This window comes from Pongo pygmaeus, chromosome 17, assembly GCF_028885625.2.
Source record: "Pongo pygmaeus isolate AG05252 chromosome 17, NHGRI_mPonPyg2-v2.0_pri, whole genome shotgun sequence".
Classification (NCBI taxonomy): Eukaryota; Metazoa; Chordata; class Mammalia; order Primates; family Hominidae; genus Pongo; species Pongo pygmaeus.
The window spans coordinates 67,969,675-67,997,324 of record NC_072390.2 but is presented as its reverse complement, the minus strand read 5'-3'; the positions used below and the strand labels follow the sequence as shown (position 1 = coordinate 67,997,324).

The window sequence follows — 27,650 nt, the reverse complement described above, 5'->3', positions numbered from 1 at the left end:
GAAACCATTGAATGTGGATTTCTAGGGACCCTGCAGACTGGGAGAACATTGGCAATATCTGAAGCCAGTTTAATGTAGAGCAGCAAGGCAAATTGTAGGGCTTCTGTGCCTTGTTGATTTCTAGGAAAGTATGAGGGAATAGGAAGCTCTATCTGAATAATCCTGATGACCATTAAGAATTAAAACCTAAGCAGGGCAAAGTTTGTTCATGCCTGTAACCCCAGCACTTTGGGAGGCTCAGGTGGGAGCATCACTTGAGGCCAAGAGTTCAAGACCAGACCGGGCAACATAACGAGACCCCCCCATCTCTACAAAAAAAATTTAAAAATGAAAAAAAATTTAAATGAAAAAAAAAGATCAAAAGCTAGTCTCGTATTTTAGGGAGTATCACTTATTTGAGTAAATCCTTCCAAAAAGTGTTGTTAAAACTGATCTCTAGCATGTGTTCAGTCTGAAAGAGATGCACCTACAGTTGCCAGACTTTGGCTCCTGGAAAGCCTCAAAGAACTTATCTTTCTCTTTTGTGTCCTTAATTGCATAAACCCAGGCACATTTGGCATAAAAATACAGGGTGTGTGATAAAATAATTCTGAAGTAGACAGCATAACCTCATTTTAAGCTCTCATTTGTGAGTTTCGATTTTTGTTTTGTTCTCAATAATTTCTACGTGTCAGAATTATGTCTGTCAACTCAAATGTCACCACAATTTATTTCTCACTTATGGTCTTATCTGACCTGAGCATCTGGATTCTGCCAGCATTACAAGAAAATGATGACAACAAAGAACATGAACTTTAAGATGAACAGTTTTCAGTGATACGTATGAATCTGTACTCTTTTATTCTCCAAATATTTTGTATTTATCTGGAACAGTCAAATGAGATTCATAAGAAAATCAATGACCAATCCAGATTGTTTGTGCTTTCCAAAATAGCTCCACTTTCCCCCAAATGTTTTCTGTGCTTTTAGAGCCCAAAAAGATAACACTAACTGCTCCTAGCAACAGCTCAGCATAATGCCTCATGTAACTGTCACAATGAAATACCTAATTTCCATGATAAAATAAGAGGAAAGTGCTTTCCAGCTTGCAAAGTTTGTATTATCTGTGGACTGTCTCACTCCAGTTAGGTAATGTACTCACTATAGAGAGTTGAGGCATTATAGAAATGTTTTGCTACCTTCTCAAAAATCCTAGGCAAAAATAGTATCCCGGGGTGAAAACCAAAGAAATGCTTACAAGAAGTCTTATGTTAGTATGCAAAATACATGCAAAAATTGTGAATTTAAAATCTCCAGCTTGTGTAGAAGACCACATTCTGGTTTTTTGAACTCACCCATACTATTGTCTCTGCCTCTCAACCCCTAGTCCTTTTATCTGGTTAGCTGGAATTTCTCTCCTCATGTCTCTTTAAAATATCTCTTCCTCTGAAGAAAAGTTAAGTTCATCAACAGGTGAGGTTCCTTCCTCCTGAATTCACATATCCTCACGCAACCTCTCCTTGTATACGCTCAATAACTTGCAGTTACTTGTTCAATGTGTGTCTTCCTACATCAGCACATGCTCCCTGTAGGCAGATGCATAATGTATTTGTTTCATACACTGTTGTGAACTAAAAAAGATTACCCACAAACTCCATTTTCTCTTGTATATGATGTGCTTATCTCTGGGAACTCATGTGTCAAGTTAGTCAATGGTAGTATAAAAGAAGCACTGTGTCTGTGTGTACACTTTGGAGATGCGAGTGGTCCAAATCTGTGTTGAGATGGCATGGTTAAGGTCTAATGCTCGGTGCTCCAGGAACCAGACTTAGTAATGAAAGCAACTACAGCACCATGAGAGTGTATTCTATGGAACTGTTTGTTTAATGTAATACTTTGGCCTGGAAAATCGCTGGTGGTGTTGCTTTAGTGACAATATTGAGCCAAATATCAAACCCAACAAATGGGAAGACCTATAAGATGAGTACCAATAAAGAAAAAGTTGCTAAGAAAATGAAAACATGCAATTTCAGGGGATGGGAATATGTGGTGAGAGAGCACCATGCAAGAACTTTCCAAGCAAAGAAAATCCAAGTCATACTTGGCAGTGTCAGAGCCAAGATGACGCTTAGAGTGCCCTTAGAACTTAAACAGCATTATGACAGTCACCATCAACTGAGTTATCTACCATGATGTTAATGGGAGAAGAAATTATCTGTGAAAAAAAAAGGTACTATTTTGCAAAAAGGATAACAAAATAAAACTCCTAACCTCATGAAACTATTATTTCAGTAAAATCCATACATCTTTGGCAGATCAGCAAATTATTATGTGCCAGATCTCAGGTAAAAGATTATCTTCCTGGATAATTTTAGATTACTGCTTTGATAATAGAGTGACTTACCATTAGTTTTAAATTTCCAGGTTTAAAAAAGTTACAAGATATATTAAAAGTAGTTAAAACAGTCAGGATATTTTATGTTTGGAGGAATATTTAAAAATGAGAATGATTATGATGATAGCATCTTATATATATATATTTTTTTGAGATGGAGTCTCGCTCTGTTGCCCAGGCTAGAGTGCAGTGGCAAGATCTCAGCTCACTGCAACCTCCGCCTTCTGGGTTCAAGCTATTCTCCTGCCTCAGCCTCCAAAGTAGCTGGGACTACAGGCATGTGCCACCACACACACCTGGCTAATTTTTGTATTTTTTGTAGAGATGGAGTTTCACTATGTTGACCAGGCTGGTCTCGAACTCCTGACCTCAGGTGATCCACCTGCCTTAGCTTCCCAAAGTGCTGGGATTACAGGCATGAGCCACCGTGCCTGGCCCACAGTATCATTACTAAGGGAAATGCAAGAAGATCTGATTGAACATCTGATCACTGAGCTCCTCTCCCAGTCTTGTAGGACCCTCTTACAGAGCAATGTTATCTCACTGAACAAATAACTGATTATCTTAAATAACCCACACACTAAGTAATGCCAAGTGGTATCATAAGACTGTAGAGAGTTCAACAAGCAGGGGGCAAATTTTCCAGTCCTTTTCCTTGCCATAGAAAACAATGTTGTAGATTTAACAAAATATTTTGAAGAACCCCACAAAACTGAAATTGCTGACTATGAACCTGATAGAACTTGAAACTAACTAGTATTTGCCTGTTTATTATGTATACAGTTTTTCATTAACTTGGAAATGCTTCTCAGAAAATATTAAATATTTACAAATTATGGTTTTGTTACACTGTGCTTAATTGTTCTATTAGTTAGAATCATTAGTTGTAGTGTTCTAGAGATTGAACATGTATTAAATAATAAAGTTAAATCTAAAAGTGTTTTAAAAGAAGACACAATACAAAGCAATTGTTTAAGAACAAAAGAAAAGAAAAACGAAAGTGTTATTACAGGAATGGAATACAAACCAATCGCATGAAGGAAAACTGTGGGACAATCTTTTCTGTAAAATATTAAAAAATGGCATACAGGGAAGGCACTTCAGGGACGGGAAGCTTCAATTACCTGTGCATCTGTTCAAAGTGTGATTCAGCTGAGAGCCGATCATCTGATATGTTCCTGATGTGCCTCACTGATGATTCCATCATCCAGAAAGTAAAGAAAGCAATGAGAAAAATGACTACTCAGGACTTAATTCCAGTCAAGAAGCAAGAACTGGAAGATGAGATGGATATAGCAAGAAAATGTGGAGAAAAGGACCGTGACACATTGAAGTGCCGTAATCACAGAGGGGAGAGATGAAGACTGTGAATAGACATGAAAATTATTTTCAAAAGCAGAAAAGATGGAAGAAATAGAAAGAATGAAACAAAACCAAAGGAAAAATAGCTATGACCTAATTGGCAGAAATTCTAAAACAGAAAATGACTTCACAAGAAAGAGCATTCCTACTTAAAAACCCATTACAACTAGGCATCCTTAAATTATTTCAAGAGGAATAAACTAAGAAGGCATTAAATGACCCTAATAAGGCTGGTTGCACATAGAATTTTCTAATGAGCTCAGATTTGAGGCCTTAGAATGACTTGCAGGGCCTCTGGGAACTGCTGCTGTTCATCTCTCCAGCTCCCTTCACACCCCCACTCTGCTTCACTGATCTAGCCCTAAAACCCATCCTTCAGTTTCTGAAAGCCTTGCCTCTTCCTTTTGTAGGTCTTGTCTATATTGTTCCCCAGTTTGGGATCACCAGCACTCAATCCTCCACCATCCCTCACTTCACCCAATGAATTTCTGTGCCTCATTTAGATCTCAACTCAAATGTCAATTTCCTAGAAAAGCTTGTATAAGATCCTCTGTTGCATATTTTCCCAGCACCCTCCAACGTATTTGCATATTGCACATACATTTTTGTAGCACTTAGAGCAACTTGTTATGACATATGCAAAGACTGTGTTGATGAACCTGTCTCCCATGGTGGAATATAAGCTTCTTGAGGGCGGATGCAATGCCTGTTTTGCTCATGATGTGTCCAGCATAGGTGTTAAAGCACCTAGTAGACATACAAGAACTATTTTTGGTTGTTCTAGAATTCACAAGAAAATGACTGAATACCGAATATGGAAGGAGGGGCATTTGGCAAAGATGTGCATGCAAAAGGGAGATAAAATGGTTAGAATGATTTTTGGAAGGCTAAAGGTCAGAAAGAGCTGATGCTCGCAAAACATGGGAAATACCCAAAATAGGGCTTTTACACTAACTAGTTTTAAATGATTTTCCATTCCTTCCATCTACTTCAGCAATAACCATCATGTTAATTCCTGAGAAGTCCTGTGACATTCAGTCTTTCGGGTCAGACCACAGGGCAATTTAATTAAAGTCTGAATTGAATCTGACAGCTAAGAGTTTCAGTATAATGGCCTAATGGTGGAGCAAAGCTAATATGGTCAATCATGTTTACTACATGTTTTCCAAGATAAAGATTTTCTAGACTACTGAATTTTACAGAAATAAGGAAGAATCAGCTGAAAAAAAAATCTGTATCTTAATGAAATTTTATGTTCTCCATTTAAAACAACAGTTTTTCTCAGGCAAGAAGATTTTGATTGTGAGAAGTGGTGATTATGGGGTTATTATCTATGCATCTACATAAATTCTGGTTCTCCTTTTGAGAAATTATATTTGCTTACATTGCTATCAGATACCACAATTCTGTAAGAAAAAAAAAGCTAACTGGTTAATGAGTTAACAATATATAATGGTTAAAAGTACTTTTATTTCTATTTCTATATCTATTACAGTAAAATTAACACTGAGCATCACAACTGTGACCAGCTAAGGGCATTTAGGCCATCAGCCTTCAGTTTCTCAAGCAATCTCTTAGATTTAGTTTATATGCAAGCCAACCTGAAAACTGAAAATTTTAAAATCAGTCACTCAGTTGGTTAAAACTCATGCAGCAATTGGATAACAACAACTAGAGAAGAAACAATTGAATAAGTTCACTTACAACTTCCAAAATACAACATTGCTGTTAGGCACTTAGAAGGGAATCTTTACATTGTGTTCTTTCTCAAAATAGCATTTGCACAGAGCTTCAGGGTGTTTATCACTGAGTGGATCCTCAAAGCCTCCAATAAATCATTTTATAAAAATTGAATGTCTTTTCACTAATAGAATTAAGTACAGAGTGAGGTTTATAGAATTACAAGCAGTAGGTATAAAACTCAAGGGAAGTTACTTAACTTCTCTGGTTTGTAATTTATCAGTAAAATATGTACCCAAAACAGATTTATTATTAATATTTAAAAAAATACATGTAAAACTATTAACCACAGTGTCAAGCACCTAATAGCTGCTCAGTTAGTATTACATTTTATTATATTTGAAAAAAGAGTTAAATATGCAAATTACAAAGGAGAGTTTTGACTTTCACAAATATTAAAAATAGATTTTACAAGTATCATTTTAATAAGTTAAATAATCCTGGGGAACAGAGACTGTAGAATCATGAATTCAAATCAAAACTGCCAAAGATATGCATATGATTGGAAGTTTACATAATATATCTGAGATAGAGGTTGTCTGACCACTTGTGAATCTGAATGGGAAGACAGCAATAAGAAATGTGCACTTGGATCAAAAATGCAAGAAACAAGCAGTGGCCCATCACTTCATTTGGCATTGCTATAATATTTAACGTAATTTTCACTATTAAATGCAGCTTACAGTATTTCACAGTTTACAGAAATGATATTTTATATTTCAGAGTGGTTACAGTGGTCCCTAGTTTACCTTTGGAAATATGTATCCCCAGCGATTTGCTTTCGTTTCCAATGTCCCATTTTTCATGTCTAACTAACTCTGGCTCTCTGGCTCTTTTCTAATTTTTCTCATTTTGTCATGGATAGAACAAATGAACGTGTGTTGGAAGATCGTTTTATGGCATCACACTATCCTTAACTTTCTCACCAGATTTCACAGCAATCTACACATTTAATGAAGTGTTAAATGTGCAATTCATATTTTGTTTCCTTATTGATAAAATGTATTTTCCCCCTTAATTCTTTCCACAGAATACATCAGGGTAATAATTCCATTAGTCATCATAGTCTTACTTCAGTGTTCTAAAATTTCCTCAGTAATCCCTGCCCTGGAGTAACACTTGCCCTAAACAAACATCTATTAATTTAAATATGATTTTCTTTTAACATTCTAACTGTAAAACATATTTTCTATCATGAACATTCTCCTCCCACCCAACCAAGAAGGAAAAATTAGTATTGATTAGAAACTCTGATTTCAATTTTAACATGTACAGATGTAGATTTAAAACAAGTATATAATTATCAGACAGCATTTTAAATAATTTAGCAGCAAGATATATCATAGCTTGTGGCTTTATTCTATAATAACATTCCAACATTCATTATTCATCATACTGTGCTTATTAGCAGAGCAATTTTTCCCCAATTTTTTTGTAAATTCAAACAGTTTTGTTCAGCATAAAGGTAAGCGGAACATAAAGTTAAATTGCATTATGTAATCTCATTAGCAAACATACAGCTTGTTACTAAGTAAGAGTTGATTCCTATTGTGGTAAAGAATACAGCTATAGTATTTTATTTAACTGAAGATTGTCTTATCCAATTACAAATTATCTAATATATGAAAAAAACCTATGCCAAATAAAAATAACATTCTCTAAGATTATATTCTAAATTTATGCATTTTAATTCTATAAATGTTTTTATTCTATACTAATTGAAGGAAACGAATAGTATTTTATACAAGTATCTTCCCCACATAATACATACGTGATTAACAAACCATGAAGTTTCAGATACAATATATTTTAATTTCAGAATTGTAATAAACTCCTCATATAAAAATTATTGATATTTACACATAGAGATTTCTAGAATTTGAAGAACACAGTGATGGTTGAAATATAGCTGGATATATACCATGACTTGTATACTGTTTATATTTCTGACAAAACTCAATCAAAAGTTTCCGGGTAGTGAGATTATAACTTGAATATAATTTTTCTAGGACGAAGTTGAATTATCAACATTTTTTATATAACATCAGATTGTTAAATTTCTACATTTTGGGGGCATAATTTGTATATTCCTTTTTATAAATCACATCCTATCCAAGATGTGTAGAATAAAGAGGCCAGAGAGTCAGTAAGAAAACGATCCACAATATGTAAAGAGGTGAAAATACTACCTAAGCAGCACCAACAACAGTGATGCAACCTTAACTGTTCAATTAGTGCCTAAGAGGTGACTGGAAACTACAACAATGTGATGATCATGATGATAATGATGTTGAGACGACAGCAAAGCAGGTTAATTCTCCACAGAGCCACATGTTTAGACTTAGAACCCCCAATGAAAATAGCTTTATCACATGCCTTTCCAGATCTGAGTCAACTTACAACTAGACCTATTTTAAAATATTTTAATAAGAAATAATCTGCCAGTTAAAATCTGTGCCATTTGTGGTTTGCTAAGGTTTCTAATTTCTACAAGAGTGGTCCTGATCTCATTTTCAGTCTCTAGTTTTCCTAAGTAGACAGAGTCTAATATGTGAGGATGGAGGCCTTGGTCAGCCTCATGCTGTCTGCTGGTGAGAGAGTTGGGCCAGGAACACATTCTGAGGGAGGCTAAGTACACAAAAATGATATTTTCAGGGCAATAGGGTGGTGAGAGGTGAAATAAGTACCAGAAAAGAGAACAAAGATGACAAAATAAGGACAAGACCAAAGTATTTGATTTACTGGACTTATAGCAGAGAAAAAGAATGTACACCAATGAAATGAAGCTTCCAGAAGCAGATCTTGACCCACTGTAGTAATATTTGGTGGACATGCATTGGTCTCTGACTTTGTACAAAGCTTTGTGATACCTCAGGGGGACACAGCATAAATGTACCACAGTACCTTCCTCAAGATGCTAAAAATAATACACTGGAATAAGCCCTTACTTCTAATAGGTGGGAGCACAGAGGAATGACCAAAAGATTCTGCCTTGTTGGGCTTGAGGAATAATTTGTGGCAGATTTAATGTTAAAATAAGACTTAAAACTTCAGTTGAATTTCACCTGATAAAGAAAGAGAGAAGGAAAAAAAATTAAAGTAGCATTCTACCTTATGGGTGTATTAGCATTGCAAATTTATAAACGGTAAGAGGTGATAAAATGCCTCCCGACAGGCTTTGGAGTCAGATAGACCTAAGTTCTAATTTGAACTGTTAATGTCAGTCATGTTTCTACCTCTACAAGCAGGGATAATGACCTATATTTTTATATAACTATTGTGGGGATTCGATGTAATAATGTATTTAAAGTGTTTAGCACATTGCCTGTCCCACATAAAGGACTTAATGTATATTGTCCCCAGTTATACAGGGACCATAATATTTTAGTAAATTCAACAAAGATTATGATGATTATATACTCAGAATTAGTAATTCCACTTCTGGAATTCTTCCCAAAGGAATGAATATAAATGTTGGAAATTTAACAATATGCACAAGGGTAATCGTCAGTGAAACAAGTGAAAGCAACCTAAATGTCTAAAATTTGGTAAAAGCCAAGAACGACATGGAATAATCACTCAAATGAGGTTTCTTTATGCATGACATCTAAAATTCTAGTTATAAAACTACATGCTTTATATACAAAATGCTATGATGCTGTATTATTTGACAAAGGTAGTAGTCAAAATATATATTACAATTGCAGTGCAGATAATCGAAAAATATACATAGAAAGTGGTTTGGAAGAAAATATTGCCTATAAGAGCTGATTTAGAAAAAAGTAATAATAATCATGTTACTGCAAAAATATTATTGGGGGCCTTCTTTTTCTTTTGATAAAAAATAACACATATAATATGGTTCTACTACATTTCTAATAAATGCAAATGAAGTATCGGGAATTTGCTGACTTGTGTGTAATCAACTCCCCATCAACAGAGGTGTTTGTGATGACGTCAGATGACCCATGTCAGTGATGCTGTGACGTAGAGGCTGGTAAAGATGACGTGAAGACCAAATCCATCTGGCTGCCTGTTTTGTGTGGCCCATGAGACAAGAAGAATTTACATTTTTAAATGAATAGGGGAAAAATCAAAAGAAGAAGAATAGTTCATGACATGTGACAAGTATGGGAAATTCAAATTTCAGTGTCCAAAAATAATGTTTTATTGGAACACAGGCATGTCTATTTATTTACATGATTTCTATGGCTGCATTTGCCTGAAAACTGTAGAATCCAGGAGTTGCAACAGAGATCACGTGGCCTGCAAAGCCTGAAATATTTACTTTCTGGTCTTTACAAAAAAAGTTTGCTGACCTCTGCTGTAGAGGCATTCTTTAATTGAAAAAGTGGTGAAATCTGAATGCCCTTAATTCAGTCTTTAGGTTTAAGCCCAAAGGTTCCATGATTCTCTCATAGTTGTCTGCATATAAGCAGCAGATGGAAAACCATTGATTTTGAAACAGCAATACAAATTCAACAATCCAAGAGCCCTGAACATTCTGCAACACAAAGACTGGAAGCAAATAAAAGGTTGGGAGAAGATGACAAAAGAAAGGGTGGAGGATGAGTAGTAAAATTTGGTCTGGATTCTGAAGCTTCCTTCTGTCCTATTCTCCTATGCTTTAATCCTCAAAGGAGCTTAAGAAAAGCAGTTTTAGTTTGAACCAAGTGAAACTTGCTGCTTTTGTAGGTCAAAAACCATCAAATACTGGAAATTTCATATGGGGCAAGTAAACTTTCATACAGTGCAATATTATAAAGGTAATATTGACCAATGCAATCCAGACAAAATAACTCCCAATTTAGAAATGGATTAAATGATCTCACATAAGCAAATTTTAATAAAAATTGGATGCCTTCAGTGGAGAATGTTTTAAATGCTTAGTATTCCAAAGCTTAGTTCAGGTATTTTCTTTTGACATTTGAAAGACTTATATATGCATTTTACTGGATTTTCATTGATTATAACTTTCCATCTAAAAAATAGTTCAATGTGAATTTGGTTATTCGAAAGTTCACTTGATGCGCTGGTTGAAAATCTAAACTATTTTGGTCACAAGAGAAAATAAATTTATTTTACTTTTTCAAAACTAACTTAATATGGAGGATCTGCCCTTTAGTCTAGACATAGGAATTAGGGAAATGGGTGAGATAAATGTGTACTGTTTTTTAAAAGGTTAGCAATATATATTATGTATCAAGAAAAGGTGAGAAATATTGAATTGAAATTGAAGGAAAGCTTTAGAAAGACTAATTTTTACAAAGAATGAAGTAGAAGAAGTGTATGATACTGAACTGGATTTAAAGCAACCTCATTTGCTGCAAATCATTTTTAATAATTCCTGATCTGAAACCCAGGAGTACTTTCATGTTTGTTTGAAAGATGCAATAATGAATAGCTGGAACTGTGTAAAAAAGCTGGAACATCAAAAAAAGATGAACCTATCCTAGTTAAGACAGAGGTAACTTTGCAAACATCAGGAAAACAAAACCATATAACTAAAGTTGAAGTCATTCCACTGAAGCAGGAAAATAGGGTCTGGAGACAGGGAACATACGGCTGATTCTGCTATGACAGGAAATATCCTCTCCACAGGGCGCAGGCCAAGTAGATGACTTTGTCACTTTACTTCATCCTCTCCATTTACGTAAGGCGTATCCCAAATAAACAATGGAATCCTCTAGGGGGTATTTAAACTCCCAAAAATTCTGTAATGGAGCTTTTTGAGCTCCTATGCTCGGGCCTGCTCCCACACTGTGGAGTGTACTTTCATTTTCAAGAAATCCCTTTGTGCCCTTCTTGCTTTGTTTGTGCGTTTTGTCCAATTCTTTGTTCAAGTGGCCAAGAACCTGGACACTCTCCACCATTAACATCATGTGTTGCAAATCTGGCTCCATTCTGAAGTTTTACTAAGTAACAGGCCAGCAAAATATAACACTGTGTGTCACAGTCCTTGAACCCATTATGAGAATTTGGCAGACCCATAAATTTATCTAATCTACTTTGAACCATTCCCCACAGCACCCCCCTCAACCCCGCTCCCACATCCTGGGTAAGGATTTGTCCCTGGTCCATTGCATATATTCCCGAGATTATTGGTAAAAAATCATAAAGTTGCCACAGAATACAGTATAGTAAGAAAAATATTCTTCTTAAAGAAAAATTTTAATCTTCCCATTAAAACATCTCATAATTATCTTTTAGCAAATACAAAATAATTTTCGTTTGTTCAAGTTGAGTTTACTTTTAATGCCAAATAACTAAATGTACACATTAAATGAATGAGAATCCTAAAATAGATTTTTATCATAAAAGAATACCTCTTACTTTTATGTACAAAACGGTTAGGTAAACTCTTTGGTAACTCAAATGTTACCTTCATTAAGAAAATGCAACCACCACAGTGTCTGTATTTTTTACAACTACTGGTCAAATTCTAGCACTTGGATGGGGGAATCAAATCTAAGAGTGAAATTGGATGGTCCAGTTTTGAAATAGGATTTAGAAAGCTATCTTCTAGTCATTTCATTCAATTAAGCCACTATTAGTTTCTATATTACCCTGCCCCCACCTGTATCTGCCACTAACCACACACACACACACCCCAACTTTAATATGCTAGGTAAAACAAGCAAAACTAATTTTCAAAGATGACATAGATACTCAAGTCTACATGAAAATATATTAGATATCATCATGGAAATGTCTTTTATTTTGTGTGTATTTCTTGTATGCTAATTCTCTTTCTGTTAAGAAAGATTTTAGTTCATCTCCCACACCTCAGAAAACCATCATTGGTATACAACCAGTGAACTGCTATGCCATACAACAAATTACCACCAATAATCTGTGAGTGTGATTTTTTCCCTTTCCTCTTGAAAAGTCTATTTTCTCTAAATCATTGGTTAGCTAATAAATATTAAGTATTTTTTTAAGGAGAAAAACCTGAAAATTGGAAGGCCTTCTTGAAGAAAGGGAAAAATCTTAAGAGTTCATTTCAAACAAGGGCTTAGCTTTCAACACAGAGAATGCAACGGTTCATGTGTTGGCATTGATGGCAGTGGGCCTTGCTTTCAACGATCGAAATAATAATTGCACTTGGACACATTTCTTTCATCAAGTGTATAAAAATTTCTTCATCTGTATTCCATTTGTCCCCAAATAAACAAACTGGCTTATTTTTATAAATTTGTGAATCCAACCATAAATGTAATCAAGGAGCCAGGGCCCACAGAAATCTATAGCCCTGGCCTGGTCTTTTCAAAGTGATTTGAAGTCCTCAGTTATTCTGTGTAGGAGCAATTCAGTCCAACGTGGCTGATCTGCATGTCAATAACCCACCACTCTACTTTGCAAAGAGAATATATTTTTCTGTTCCTTTTTGTGGGCTCATGGGCTTGGTATGTACACTACACAACATGCTTGATTTAAAAAGAAAAAACTGTGGCTTCCACATTTTAAAAATAACATCACAACTGTTTTCTCAATGGCCCACCAGATTTTAAAATATGCTGAAGCTAACGTGAAAAAAAAAAAAACACTTTTTGAGTTTGCTTTATACTGAGATACTCTATTACTTTTTTATGTGATTTCTCTTAAAATATGCAAGTACTGATACTCAGGAGAGTGCATTATGCACTTGGCAGGCTGTCATTTTTCTTTTCAAAGTTAAATATCTAATACAGAAACAAAACCCAACTATTTAAAAATAATTTGCACCTGACATTACTTTTTAAGACGTTACTTGGGGTGGGGGGTGTTCATTAAAAATGGGTACAATTTAGAAATAAAGCACTGCCACGATTCAATACAAATGCTAACTGGTATTATAAATGACTCTTTGGTAGGATGTCATTTACATAAACATGAGTGCATTATGCACAAGTTATGATTGCAAAGGGCTATGGGATACCAATTTCCAGAGGGCTATTTGACTTGTCTTTTTTTAATTAGTAATTTATAGTCTATCTTCATGTTCACAATTTAAATCTTCAGAACTGTAAAGTTCTGCTTGAAATTTAGAGAGAATGAAAGGTTCAGAAAATTCAGAAATTTAGAGCAATAGAACAAATATGACTCTAATATAGTAAAGGTATAATTAAAACATCATTGGCAAGGCTTAGTTAAGATTACATAATAAAATGACAGAAAGTGAAGCAGTATGGTCTGAAATTTATCAGTTAAAAATGAAAGAAAATATGGCTATTTAAGGGGATTGAGTCCGTTTAACACCTGGGATTTACTATTAGTTTGTTAAGACAAGAAATGCATATACTATTTCTTTTTTTTTATTTTTTTATTTTTTATTTTATTCTTATTATACTTTAAATTTTAGGGTACGTGTGCACAATGTGCAGGTTAGTTACATATGTATACACGTGCCATGCTGGTGTGCTGTACCCATTAACTTGTCATTTAGCATTAGGTATATCTCCTAAAGCTATCCCTCCCCCCTCCCCCCACCCCACAATAGCCCCCAGAGTGTGATGTTCCCCTTCCTGTGTCCATGTGTTCTCATTGTTCAATTCCCACCTATGAGTGGGAATATACTATTTCTTAAAAAAAAAAAAAAGGTTTTTGACAAAAATAAAAGCTTTCACTTTAATAATTCTGAAAGTAATCTACATTCCAAACTTTTCTAATTACAATACCTGTTGATCTGGTATAAGATCAACTTTTATTTCCATGTAACTAAAGAATAATAGGATCTATACTATATGAATTATATCTTAATAAAGCTGTTACCAAAAAAGTGAAAATAAATAAAAGCAAATAAAGAAAAATAGAATCTGTTTTTTTAGAGGAAAAATATCTGAACTAATGAAAATCCATATATACAGGTAAGCCTATGAGATTTCTAGAAGGGACATGAATGAGGGTAAATATAAGTCTTATAAATTATCATGTCAATCATTAAATCACCCTAAGTCTCTCACTGTATTGAAATCGAATTAATAAATTATATCCAACTACGTAAAAATGAATCTTACGTGTTCTATAGTTTATTTACCGAGCAGCCTCTGAATAAAAGATTCTGATTCACTGAATTTTCATCCCATATAAATATTTTAAAAACAATAAAATATACATCAACTTCTTTAACCTTCTCTTTTACATTGTTTTCAAATAAGCATTCATGGATGTGTTATTTGGTGGATTCAGTTTAATTTTTAAAATATACTTTAATGGGATTTTTTGAATCATTGGAGCCCTAGAAACTCATTTAAAAGAAAATCTCTCACAATACTGGCCCTGCATATTATTGATTCTATGAATCAGTCATGAGCAAGAATCCAAAGGAAAGAGGATGATGTTTTCAGGGGATTTTCAAAACGTAAGTCAGTATTTTAATTTCAATTTTAAAATTAAGCAACAAGGCTTATAAGTACTAATGACAAACAACATGCATTGCAGTTACACAATTGGATGCTGAAAGCTAAAAATGTTTCAAGGTAGTACAAACAGAGTAATTCACCATATTCTGTGGCCTTATTATGTTTCACTGCCCAGTGATGTTTTGAGTGTGAATAATATCCAATTCTACCCCAGGAATCCTGCCAATATGGAATCTATGGTGGGAAGTAAAATAGACTTTCTTCCCATCTTTTTAAGGAGACCCTTTAAGAGTCTAAAAAACATGTCTCAAGCTCCTTACATACAGCTTATCTGAGGGCAGCTGAAATGTTATAGCTTATGGATTACTCTCATAAATCCATTACATTATTCATACACCCATAATTTGATCACTGTAAAGTCACCCACACTCAATGCAGCAGCACTGCACTTAATAAAGGTAGATCTGGGTTCAAGTTCAGAAGCTGCCATTCATTATATGAGTGAGTGGCAAGTTTCTTCACCACTTTAAATTCTATTTATTTGTGTCAACTGTACAATAGAACCTTTCTCATGATAGTGTTGTGAGGATTTTATGGGGTAAAAAGTGAATAAAAAGTACTTAGCAGGGTATATATTCACTCAATTTTCATAGTTATTGATTTTTTTTAGTAGCATAAAAAGAGACTGCTATAGAAAAATGGGCTATTAATATAAAGGCTAATTATGTTTCTTCATTCAATGTTAGTGGTGTTTTTATGTCCCAGAATGCATTAAACTCATTTTTGGTATAACATTTCCTAAATATAAGACAAGATTTTACTTATTTTAGGAGGTTTTTTTGGTTTTGATTTGTTTTTTTACCCCTGTAGTGGCTTCTAAATGCATGCCTAGAGTCACTCAGTGCAGCTCAAAAGCGATCGTGAAAACAGTCTCCAGAATCCACTCAGACCAATATTCAGGCCACGATGAAATGGGTGTTTTCTTCTCTTTTTTCCCTCTTAACACAACTCTCATTTCCTGGTAGATCAGTGAGACAATGAAGCATTCAAGAGAATTTTCAGCAATTGAAACTGCAAATTGCAAAACAACTAAAATATCTAACATGGCTTGTGCTTGGCTGAATCTCCAATTTCTCATTTCTTTTCAGATTCATTATACTTAGAGGTTCTATTGCATATGCAGTTATTCAATTAATTCCAACAGGGTTGGAGGTTTCCAGGGAAAACGTACAAGATGGACATATATTTATCCCATTAGCATAAATGCTCAGAATCAAGACTGAGGATCTAAACATGATGAGAGAATTTTTTTCTTCCTCTTTTAAAGCAATTTAAACAAGTCTTTGTATTGTTGAGAGGCAGACTGATAACCTAAAATTGTAAAAATCCTTGTTTATGAGGGAAGCAGGGATATCAGAGAGGACATTTTTCTGAGTTGCTTCAACTAACAAGCAGGAAAGAGAATTCAAACCCAAAGTTGGTGGTCTCTTTAGACTTAGACGTCTCTGCTGGATTTAGATCTTACTCTTAAACCTAGACCAAAGTGGCAAAAACCCTCTTTTGTTTTCTTGGTTGGGTCTGCAAGTTCTTAAAAGTTTAAAACTTGCTGATTGCTGAATTATCTAATTTTGCTTAATCTCCAATCTACTTCTATGATATGGAACAGTTGTTTAAATATACCCACATAACACTGAGAAGAGAGAAATGCCAACTACAGGCTTTGCATAGCTGTCAACACATTTAACTATTGATGATATTAATGTGACAATTAATGGAGCTGTGTTTATTCAGTTGAAAAATTGAGGAGCAACAAGTCATCTCACTTTATTCCAGAATTACTTTTTAATCATTTAAATATTATGTTTCTAACCCAGGGATAGTGAGAGCAAGTGGACATCTCTCCTACATAAGTATGAGTTGGACATCCTTTGAACTATGATTATAGAAATTAAAGAAAAAATGGTTTTCATTGAAATTAGGACTTCTATGAAATGAGCATATCTTGTTAAATACGTCATCACTTTCAATAGTTTACAGTTTAATATGCACTATTTCCCAGAAAAAAAATATTTTCAGAGTTTTCAATGCTGATTTTCTTAGATTCCTACCTAGAAATAAATCAACAAATGCACAGACAAAACAAGAATTCTGCTTCCTGTAATGGTAGACCAGAAAACTCAGAACCACCTTTCCATTGAGAACTACTAGAAGGAAAAAAAAAAGGACAACATTTAAAAACAAGTTTTTAAAGGCATCTCTGGCCTCTACTTACTAGGTATCAACAGTGCTTTCTCAGTTAATGACAGTCAAAAATATCTTCTCATTACCAAATCTTCCCAGCAGAGAAAAATTGCCTGGGGTTAAGAACGACTACTCTACTGGAAGAACCAGTGAAGGAAGGAAGGAAGGAAGGAGAGACAGACAGAGAAAGACAGAGACAGACAGACACACACACAGAGACAGAGACAGAGACCAGAAATTCTAACATGAATCTAATACAAGATTGGCAAGGGTTGCACACAGAAAACTATAAAATATTTTTTAAAAATAACAAAGAGGATTCAATAAATATTGAAGTTTTAGAACACTTAGTCAATATTGCAAAGAATCACCATACCAGATATCTAGTATTGGAAGATTGAATTATTAAATATTATAAAGTATTAAAATACTATTAAAATGGTACTCTGTCTCTATAAACTGATCAGTAGATTCAATACACATGGAAAACCTATCAATATAAAAATAGACAAGAGACCTGAGTAGGCATTTCACAAAAGACACCCAAATGGTGTCTTTTATACAAAAAGCTGACTACCCTCATTAGTCATCAGGGAAGTACATATTAAAGCTACAATGAGATTCTATACCAGCCCACAAAATGGCTAAAATTAAAATGACAGTGTTTATGAGAACATAGAGTAATTGCAACTCTTATAAGTACTAGGTGAAAATATAAATTGATATAACCACTTTGGCAACTAGATGGACATTATCTAATGAGTTTGAAAATGTACAGTTCCACACTTAGATGTACACCAACAGAAAGGCATGTGCTTGCTGCATAGGAAAGCCATGTCCAAGCATGTTCATTCTAGCAAAACAGCCACAAATCAGATACACTCCAAACACCCACCATCATTGGTAGAATGGGTAAGTAAATTATGGTCTATTGATACCATGAAACACTCAATAGCAATTCACTGAGCAAACTATAGCTATGTAACATGGATGACGCTCCCAAAAGAATGCCCAGAAAAAAAGGCTAGACACAAAAGAATATGCATGGTAGGATTCCATTCGTATATAATGCAACAACTACTGAATTAGAGTGTTTCTGGATGGGTGCTTGGGAAGTACAACTCTCATAAAAGTTAGAAACAACTTTTTTTGTTTTTCTTTTTAATCTATCAGAGAAATTTATTTTTATGTACATGCTCAAAATCTGTAGTATATGACAACCAATAGGATTTTAAAAGTTCAAACTAGAGAATAATTAAATTACATTATACTAACAAAATCAACATTGATTATTTATAACTAATCCTTTCACAAAATCTGTTGGTACTAAGTAGCTATAGAAATGTGTGGATACATTCTTCCTAGACTATGTAAGGAAGTTACATAGAAAAGAAGTTAGAAAGAAGTTTCAATACAATTCAGGACAGTGTCTTCCTTTGGTGTGAAACATGGGCAAGCAATTAGAAAGGTCTTGAAGGAGTTTCTTTGGGAGCTGTCAATGTTCTGTTTCTTGACTCAAAGGAATTAAGTGAGAATTGATGGAGCTGTCTCCATTGTGTGCACGTGCGTGTGTCTGTGTATGTGTGTTTATGTGCATTCTTCCATATAAGTCTTATATTTCATAATAGAAAAAATATAAAAGAAAGCAAACACACAAAAAGCCATTGATATAAACTGAAAGTTTCTAAATTTCTGAAAAATACGTTGAGTTTTACTCTTGGATTAAAATTAATTTATTTTTCTCGGATGCATTACTCTTCCAGTGATTACCTATTTAAGGGTAGTAAAGAGAAAAAAGATAAGAAGTGAGAGAGAACAGTGAGATAAATATAAACAAGCCAGGAAAAAAGATAAAACCCAGAAATAAAACGTAGTAGAAAACAATGGATAAGTAAATGTATTTTGAGCTTAAATAAAGCATAGGAAAATCATAGCCCTTACTCTCACCTAGATTATTGTCCTCTAAGTCTAGCTATTATACGATGGCAAACAGAAGCCACCATTTAAAACTTTACAGCATCATGAGGCAGAAAGCCTCTCTTTAAATAGGAACATGCTATCTGTGGGAAGTAACACATGGTCACTTATGAACAGCTTAATTTCTTAATCAGGTTAGCTCCCTGGAGTCTCCTTCTAAGTTCTGATTGAGGGAGAAAAACAAACTTTAGTATAAGAATTTGAAGTTAGGAATCACGTCTTCCTCTTTTTTTTTTTTCCTTCCTTTTTTTTTGGATCAAAGTTTGAAGCAAAGATTATAAACGTAAGAGAGCATCAAATACGATTCTGTTCTATAGGATAGTCATTTAAAGTTTTTCAACTTAGAGTTCACTGTCAAACAGAAATTCTCTTTTGATAGGCCAGAAAAATGGGCCCAATTTAAGAACATAAAAGACAGTAGAAGGGTAATAGAAGAATCTACTTCTATCACATAAGACATGCAGTAGGTAAAATGACTCTCTGCGCTTATTCTCCAACATGTCTCACTGTTTCCTTCTGTTCTTGACACAACTTTGATCTCTACTCAATCTTGGACTTTTTTTTCTACATTTAAATTGTCAGAGGCATTGGAGCCAGAGTGACTCCATCTTGAATAGGGGCTTGGTAAAATGAGGCTGAGATCTGCTAGGCTGCATTCCCGGGAAGTTAGGCATTCTTAGAGGATGTTTATGGTTAAGAGAACAGGTTAATAATGTTTACCAAACAGATCCAGAATTTAACAGACCCAGGACTTAACAGACTCATGAAATGTCCTGATGTCTCTATGTCTTAAGAACAAAAGCATTCCTATTTTAAGAATAAGCTTCACTTTAAAAAGATAATAATACAGATTCTTGTGGAAAACAGTAATTACACAAAGATTAACAATCCTTTATCAGGAGTTCTTGTAGTAGAGCACATCTACCCCATGATTTTTTGCTTTTGTTACCTTATATTGAAACAAGCATTGTACCTAAGGTGGGCACCTTCTTTCTCTTGCTTTCGGAAACACTCTGCTCTGTCTATGGAGTAGTCATTCTTTTATTCCTTTACATTCTTAATAAACTTGCTTTCACTTTACCCTGTGGACTTTTCCTGAGTTCTAGATCCAACAACCCTCTCTTGGGGTCTAGATCAGGATCCCTTTCCAGTAACAATATCAGGACTTAAAATCTGTTGTTAGATCTTCAATTGTTGAACCTTAATTAGATGTCTCAGAGTGAATTATCTCCTCTTATTACATCTTGACTATCATGTGGCCAAGCCATAATACACACATCCAAGTCAACACCCGCTGAACAGGTTCTTGAGGTGAAGAAACGTGAATTCCAGGCCTGGAGAGAATAACGTGCCCAGAGTTTCAGCTTGTAAGGAAGCACCACATATACCCTCCCAGTACCAGGCAGGCAAATCATCAAATGTGTCCCAAATGCGAGCAAGAACCAAGCATATGGCAGAAAGCTGGGAACAGGACATTCCACTCTGCATTTGGCAGATGGCAAAATGTGCTAAGAAACTAGCTGTCCTTAGCTAAGAATCTAGGTTAGGCAGCAATGGGAAATAAGACGCCTCCTTTGAGTCTTAACCCATCAAGCCCAATTGCCAAAGAGTTCAATAGAAAGAAACAGAAAACAATCTGATCTGTCAGGGATTTTATTAGCTTCCCCTAACTGATATCTGGGGGGCTCTGATATACCCATGAAACTGCCACAGTCAAATAAAATAAAAAATGACAGAGATCGAGTAAAGCCAGGCTAGGGTTTCAAACAGCCTGCCGCCTCTGCTTGTCAGATTACTCTCTCATCTTGGGTCACAGGGAGGTGTGAAAGAAGGTGAACAGACAAAATGCCTCAGGCATCACTCACAAATATACTAAAGAGGACATTCAAAAGTTGGTCACACTAGAATGATTCTTCCAGGCAGGCAGGATGGCAGAAAGTGAGGGTATGAGACTACAAATTGTCAGAGACTGATAAGAAAATAACCTATTAGCTGCAAAAAATGCATTCTACTTCCCAGGCACAGAAAGCACTTTCTAAAAATGGGATATGCAGGTGGGAGGGGACAGCAAAGCATAAATGAAATCAGGTAACTTAGCTTATAATGTGAACAGCTCGTCACGGTGTTAATGAAGCCAGTGTATGAATAAAATCACAATCCTTTCAAAAACAATTTGTGTTCTGCAAATACATGTATTTAACTCTTTTGCGTTAGATCCTACTTGTGTAGTCTGAAATCTGATTACTTAACAAGATACAAATAAATAAAAATACACATCATTTCCTTGTACTAGAGCCCATTATAAAGCAAGGGCCATGAGAAAAAAACAATGTTTGTAAATTTGGGGCTAAACATTCTGTGACTAAGATCTTTCCGAGACACATAATCTCGGGAAATAAATGGGCTTGAATCTAATGGCCCTTGTGGCCCTTGTACATTTTCAGTTGCCAAACAAGAGTAGTCTGCTACTCTCAGAATATTATTCAGGTATCCCAAGAAGATGCTTGGCTTTCTTTATTAAGGAAATCTAAACTGCCTGCTAAGGAACTTCTGCAACAAGAAATAGCACCAGAAAGAACACATTTCCTCCATGCATAGAACATTTTAGTCACAGCATCTTCTCACCCTGTTTGTCCAAGATCTGGAAATCTAAGGATGCCAATTAATACATGAACACATTTAATTTACAAATCTCCAAATAGCACCATTTTCCAGTAGTATTAAAATTATGATTGCCAACCCATTAAATGCATGCATGAAAACTAGAATGCATTTACATAATCACAGATGGGAATTAACTTACTTTTCTTCTCTGTTTGCTCCCATGTGGTGTATTCATTTTGTGTTAAGAGTGAAATTGAATTTGCATAGAACCTCTCTAGGAGACTGCACAGACAGGAGATCTAAATGATAAATAACCTACTTCTACCTCTTGAGCATTCGGGACCCAAGTAGTATGATGACTTAACAAGAGCACTGAACCAAAAGTCAGAAGGGAAAGTTCAAGGCCAAACTCTGCAGCTTAATCATTTGTTAATTAATCCATATTAATTTCCTGGCTATAGTTTGACCTTTAAAGATAATCCAGACATATTCAAGCTCATTGCCTATTTGTAAAACTGTTCCAGTGATAAACAATTGCATTTTTTTTGAATTACCAGAAAATCGAATAGCTAAGGTGTACTAGTCCATTTTCACACTGTGATAAAGACAAACCTGAGACTGAGAAGAAGAAGTTTTAATGGACTTACAGTTCCACATGGCTGGGGAGGCCTCACAATCATGGTGGAAGGCAAGGAGGAGCAAGTCACATCTTACATGGATGGCAGTAGGCAAAGAGAGAGAGCTTGTGCAGGGAAACTCCCATTTTTAAAACCATCAGATCTCCTGAGACTTATTCACTATCAAGTGAACAGCACAGGGAAGGCCTGCCCCATGATTCAATTATCTCCCACTCCTACAGGCTCCCTCCCACAAGTGAGTATTCAAGATAAGATTTGGGTGGGGACACAGAGCCAAACCGTAACACTAGGTCTTAAAAGATTCTGAGAAATGATGTAGCCCAGAGTTAAAGCTCTATAACTGTTATAGAATGCAAGAGCCACCTATTCTAGATCACTGCCATGCTGCACCACACTGGAGCCTGCAGCAAGAGGAAAATCAGTATTACCAATTCTGTCTGAATTTAAGATTTTGGTATGTTGTTTGTGAATTTTGGCATTTTAGCATTAATTTTATTTTTTAAAAATTTATTGTGTTAAAATATTATCTTGATTACCAAGTGCTTTGGAATCCCCTTAAATTGCATACCCAAAGCAAGTGCCTCACTTGCCTCTCCCTAGTCCAGCTGTGTTTCTGGATTCTTCCTCTAAACCCCCATGTATTGGTCCAGTTAATATAAAGGCAAATAATGAATAAATACACTCACATGCTTAACCTTTTCCTACTGAGAATATTTAGATTCAAACTGTGGCAGAAGAATCCATTCAGAACCTAATGTCTTAATAAATTTAATACTGTTCTAACAATATTAAGAAATAGAACTTTAAATTAGAGGAACAATAATCCTAAAAGGATCAAGCATTTCGTGAAAGCACAACAGAAGTGTTCTGGGGACAGCTGATTTAGGATTAGATAAGCAAATACAAATGACAACTGTTGGCTTTAAATTTTCATCGCGAGTCATAGCACATTATTTTAATCATGGATGAATATTTTGGGTTATTTTAAAGAATGCACCATAAGTTCTAACTACTTGGAAACTGAGGCAAAAGGGATCACTTGAGCCAAGGCTCAAATGTCAAGGCTGCACTGAGTCATGATCATGCCATTGAACTCCAGCATAGGCTTCAAGAAAAAAATAAAACTTAAAATTAAAAACACCCTAAACAAATACAAAACATTCTGCTTTAGTTACTACCCTGGGTTCCCATTGCGTTGTGTTCCCCTATTCTTTTGAACCTCCTCAAGTTTCTGCTACCATGCACTGCACAAAGTGTGTACCCTGGTTCTGTCTCTCACTGATAGAAGCTGGGCCTGGATTTGCAGTTCATGTTATGATCGTGTAATTATGTCAGGTTCTGTGATTCTTGAGTTTTTTTTATACCATGGAATTTTGCATGGTGTTATATCCTAGGGTAGTGCTCAACAAGAAATCACTGAATGAATTCATAAATGAATGGGGTAAATGTATGAATAAATAAATAACAAGATAATTTGCAAAACTGTGAGCTAACCATCCCTTAGTAACTAACCCTAAGCATTACATGTTTTTCAAAATTCTCTCTGAAATTTAATTTTCTCCTTGAGTGGCAAGGATAAAATGAAATAATCCAGGCAATCGGTGAAATACACTGATAACTTGGGGGCATATTGCAGAAAGGCTACCTTACACATTATGATTTGAAATTCCTAAAGGGGTCTTCATGGTAGCCTTTGGGTGATGTGCTCTGTAGTAATCCATTCTGAAGACCCTACAGCACACTAGAGAGTCTGAAAACCTGGAACAGGAAACAGGTTAAAGTGTACAGGAAAGTTATTAGTTAGGTCAGCAGTTAAGGGATTTATCTGGTGCCCGTATGCCCATAGCATTGAACAAGCCAGGAAAATAGACGTGGTCTGACCTTTAGATTTCACTGCACCATAATTAACTTCAAAAATCAGCTAAGCAGACTGTCTGAGGGAGCAATGCTCACTCACCCACAGCAATACAGCTTGGATATTAGGCCAGAAATACATATACATCAAAAAATTAGGCAGAGGGCTTTTATATAACATTTAATATAGACACCCTTGCAGAGTTTGGAAATGGATTCACAAAATTACAAAATCTAGATCCTAGACAATCAAAAGAATAAAAACACACGGAATGATCACTTATCTCCCTATAAAATACCTTGAAAAATGAATGTGTCCCTAAAAATGGCTTGTGAAGAAACAACTTACTTTTTAAAAATAGGACGAACATTTTATCTTTAACAAAATGAAGTAGGCAAGTAGTCACGAAATAGTAGCACTATGAAAAAGGGATGCTGGCTAATTATAGTGATTACATTTTTGTGCCTGCGTGTCACACATGGGCATTAGAATCTGTCTTTACGGTGAAGCAGTTTCAGGGTCATGTGCCAACTCCACAACTTCAGCAGTCTTCACTGGTAATGAGCATGGCCTCTACTGATGCAAAAATGCATCCGAGTCAAGACTTGAGTCTTTAAGCTCTCCTGAGAGATTTGCCTTAATGCAGGGCCTGCTTATTTTCCCGAGTCTGTCATTCCCTGAAAGCAGAAGAGATATGCCCTTTTCATTCCCTGCTCCTGAAGTAATTACAGGCTCAGGTAATGGGTCAGTGGGGCACTTGGGACTTCTACATGACAAGAGGAGAGAAATCAATGTCAACACCCACACACACACACCCCCACACACAGACACACCCGCCCACACACACACACACACCCCAGTGGTAGTCAGGAAGCACTGCCACTTGTCCTAGGGAATCACCAGAACCTTGATGGCATCTCTAGTAAAGACAAACTGTGTCTCAGAATCAAGACTCCATATTTTATCCTTATCCTGGGAGAATGACTGTAGAAGAAAGGACAACAAACATGTCAGTGAAAAGTAAATTGTCCTCTACGTTTTCTTGGCTAAGTAGCCTTATGGGAAATCAAATATTTTGAACAAATATCTCTGTGAGCTTATTGTTCCCAGCATGCTGGTGTGTGACTAGAAGCCCAGAGAATAATTTACATAGAGATCAACTTCTCCATTTTTTTCAGGCCTAAAAATATTTTGCATTAGCACCACTGTTAAAGGGTCCCAAGGTCTGCTGATTTAGTACTGGTCATGCCTCTCATTTCAGCCCATGCAATATTTCACGGCTCACTCCTTAAGGATTAATCTAACTAGATCTTTCTGCAGGCCCCTACTCATCTCTGACTTGGTAACCTCACAACTTTCTTTAACATTGTGAACAAGCACATTGCCAAGTGCACATATAGGTCTGTGTGCCCAAGTCACCTCCAGAGAGAGGACAGACACGCCATCCATCCTGAGTGTTCACAATCGACCTTGGGCCACCTGGAACTAGCTGGAAGGACATGCCTCTGTGAGAGTATTTCATGACTATGATTATTTCCTATTCAATTTGTTACTGCTATATCTTACATGTAAAGTAAAATTGCACTGTTATTAGGAAAGAAAAAAGACAGCCATCCAAATAAATATTAATTGTGTGGAACAAGATGAAGGTGAAAGTGCTACGGGATTAAAGGGTGCATGTCTTCCACCCCCATGGTCTGGATAGTAATGACACCCATTACATAAAAATTGAATCTCCAAAACATGCTCTGTGTGGTAATCTTTCAGATGCCACATACAAGGATGGTAGCCCTCTCTCTATCTTAAAACAGGCTCTCTCCATTCCTCTGGCCATTTTTTTGCAAGCTTTCCTTGGAAGCTGTTAGAATTAGGTTATTTACTGCACAAGATATCTGAGTGCTCAGGGCTTATCAAGAGATGGGACCAGCACAAGTAGGCATCTGATCCCTGAGACCTCTGTTACACAGGTAGCTCGGTGTTTCTCTCCCTCCCTCCTGCTTTCCCTTTCTGTCTTCCTTTCTTTCTTCCCTTTCTCCTTTCTTCCCCACCTCCCTTCCTTTGTCCCTTTTGTCCTGCTTCTTCTGTCTTTCTTTTCTCTGACTCTACTCCCTTTCTTCCCTCCTTTCTTCTTTCCCTCCCTCCCTTGTTCCTTTTGTCCTCGTTCTCCTTTTTCTGTCTCTCTCTTTTCTCTGACTTTACTTCAACACTGAAACAGTTTCTTTCTCCTTTCTATTTATTTGCTGTGAACATTATAGTGTTTGAAACTAAGAGGTTGCTAAAAATTCTTCTTTAATTAGAACTAATATCTTAGAACAAGTAAATTAATATGTATCTCTCCTGATACTCAGGGTAAATCACAGAAACTCCCCTTACTCTTTTTCTCATTTCATGCTAAGGGTATAAGGGAAATGGAAAGTCTCTTAAGTGGCTGGGCACTGTGGCTCACACTGTAATCCCAGCACTTTGGGAGGCTGAGGTAGGTGGATCACTTGAGGTCAGGAGTTGGAGACCAGCCTGCTCAACATGGCAAAACCCTCGTCTCTACTAATAATACAAAAATTAACCAGACTTGTTGGTGCCTGCCTATAATCCCAGCTACTCGGGAGGCTGATGCAGGAGAATTGCTGGAACCTGGGAGGTGGAAGTTGCAGTGAGCTGAGATAGCACCACTGCACTCCAGCCTGGGCAACAAAGCAAGAGTCCATCTCAAAAAAAAAAAAAAAAAAAAAAAAGGAAAAGAAAAGAAAAGTCTCTTAAGTGAGTGAAACTCATAAACCTCTAACTTCTAGCTGAAATTAGGTGAATCCTCTGCTAGTTCAGACTCCAAGGCAACAGTGTTGACAACTCTTATTACAACTCTCATTACAATATAAATAACATGTAGTAGTAATAGAATTTACCTTTATTATCTTCTTGCTATGACCCTAAAGCCCCATTTTTTGGGTTCAAACCTCCTTTAGGAAGTTACTAGTTATTCAGCTAAAAACAGATTAATCCCTACCTGTTGTCAAGCATTAGAGGACCAATATATAATGCTCAACAAATATTAGCTATTATTACTATTAAAGAACTGGGCAAGTTAACTCCCATTCCATTTCACAGAATAGGAAATTAAGGCTCAGGTTTTACTTGTTGAAACTGCACAGCTAGGAAGAAACTAGCAATGGCAGAATTGAAACTATATTCTGCGGATCTCCATGTGCTTGCATTATTTAGAGCTTTGTGGTAAAGTATTTCAGGAAAGATTCAGATTACAATGTAATTAAAACATGTCAAAGGGCATAGTAGGAAGCTAGAAGGACTCCTACTGCTTGAATCTGGGACAATTTGAATATCAAAATAAGGAATGATAATAACAGGTAATAACCCATTGAATAAAATAAAGATCATGAGTCCACATTAATATAAGTGAATAAATAAATACATAGGGGGAAGAAAAATGTTCTTCTTTCAGGAGACAAACTAATACGAGTGGAAGGAACTATAGGAGTTGAAACTTATCATTTGGCAACTTACTA

At 35.8% G+C, this 27,650-nt stretch overlaps 1 protein-coding gene across 5 annotated transcripts in view; it reads right to left on the bottom strand.

The window, feature by feature from the left end:
* DCC (DCC netrin 1 receptor) overlaps positions 1–27,650 on the bottom strand; it is a 1,213,980-nt gene that overhangs the window by 420,002 nt on the left and 766,328 nt on the right. The window lies entirely within an intron of this gene.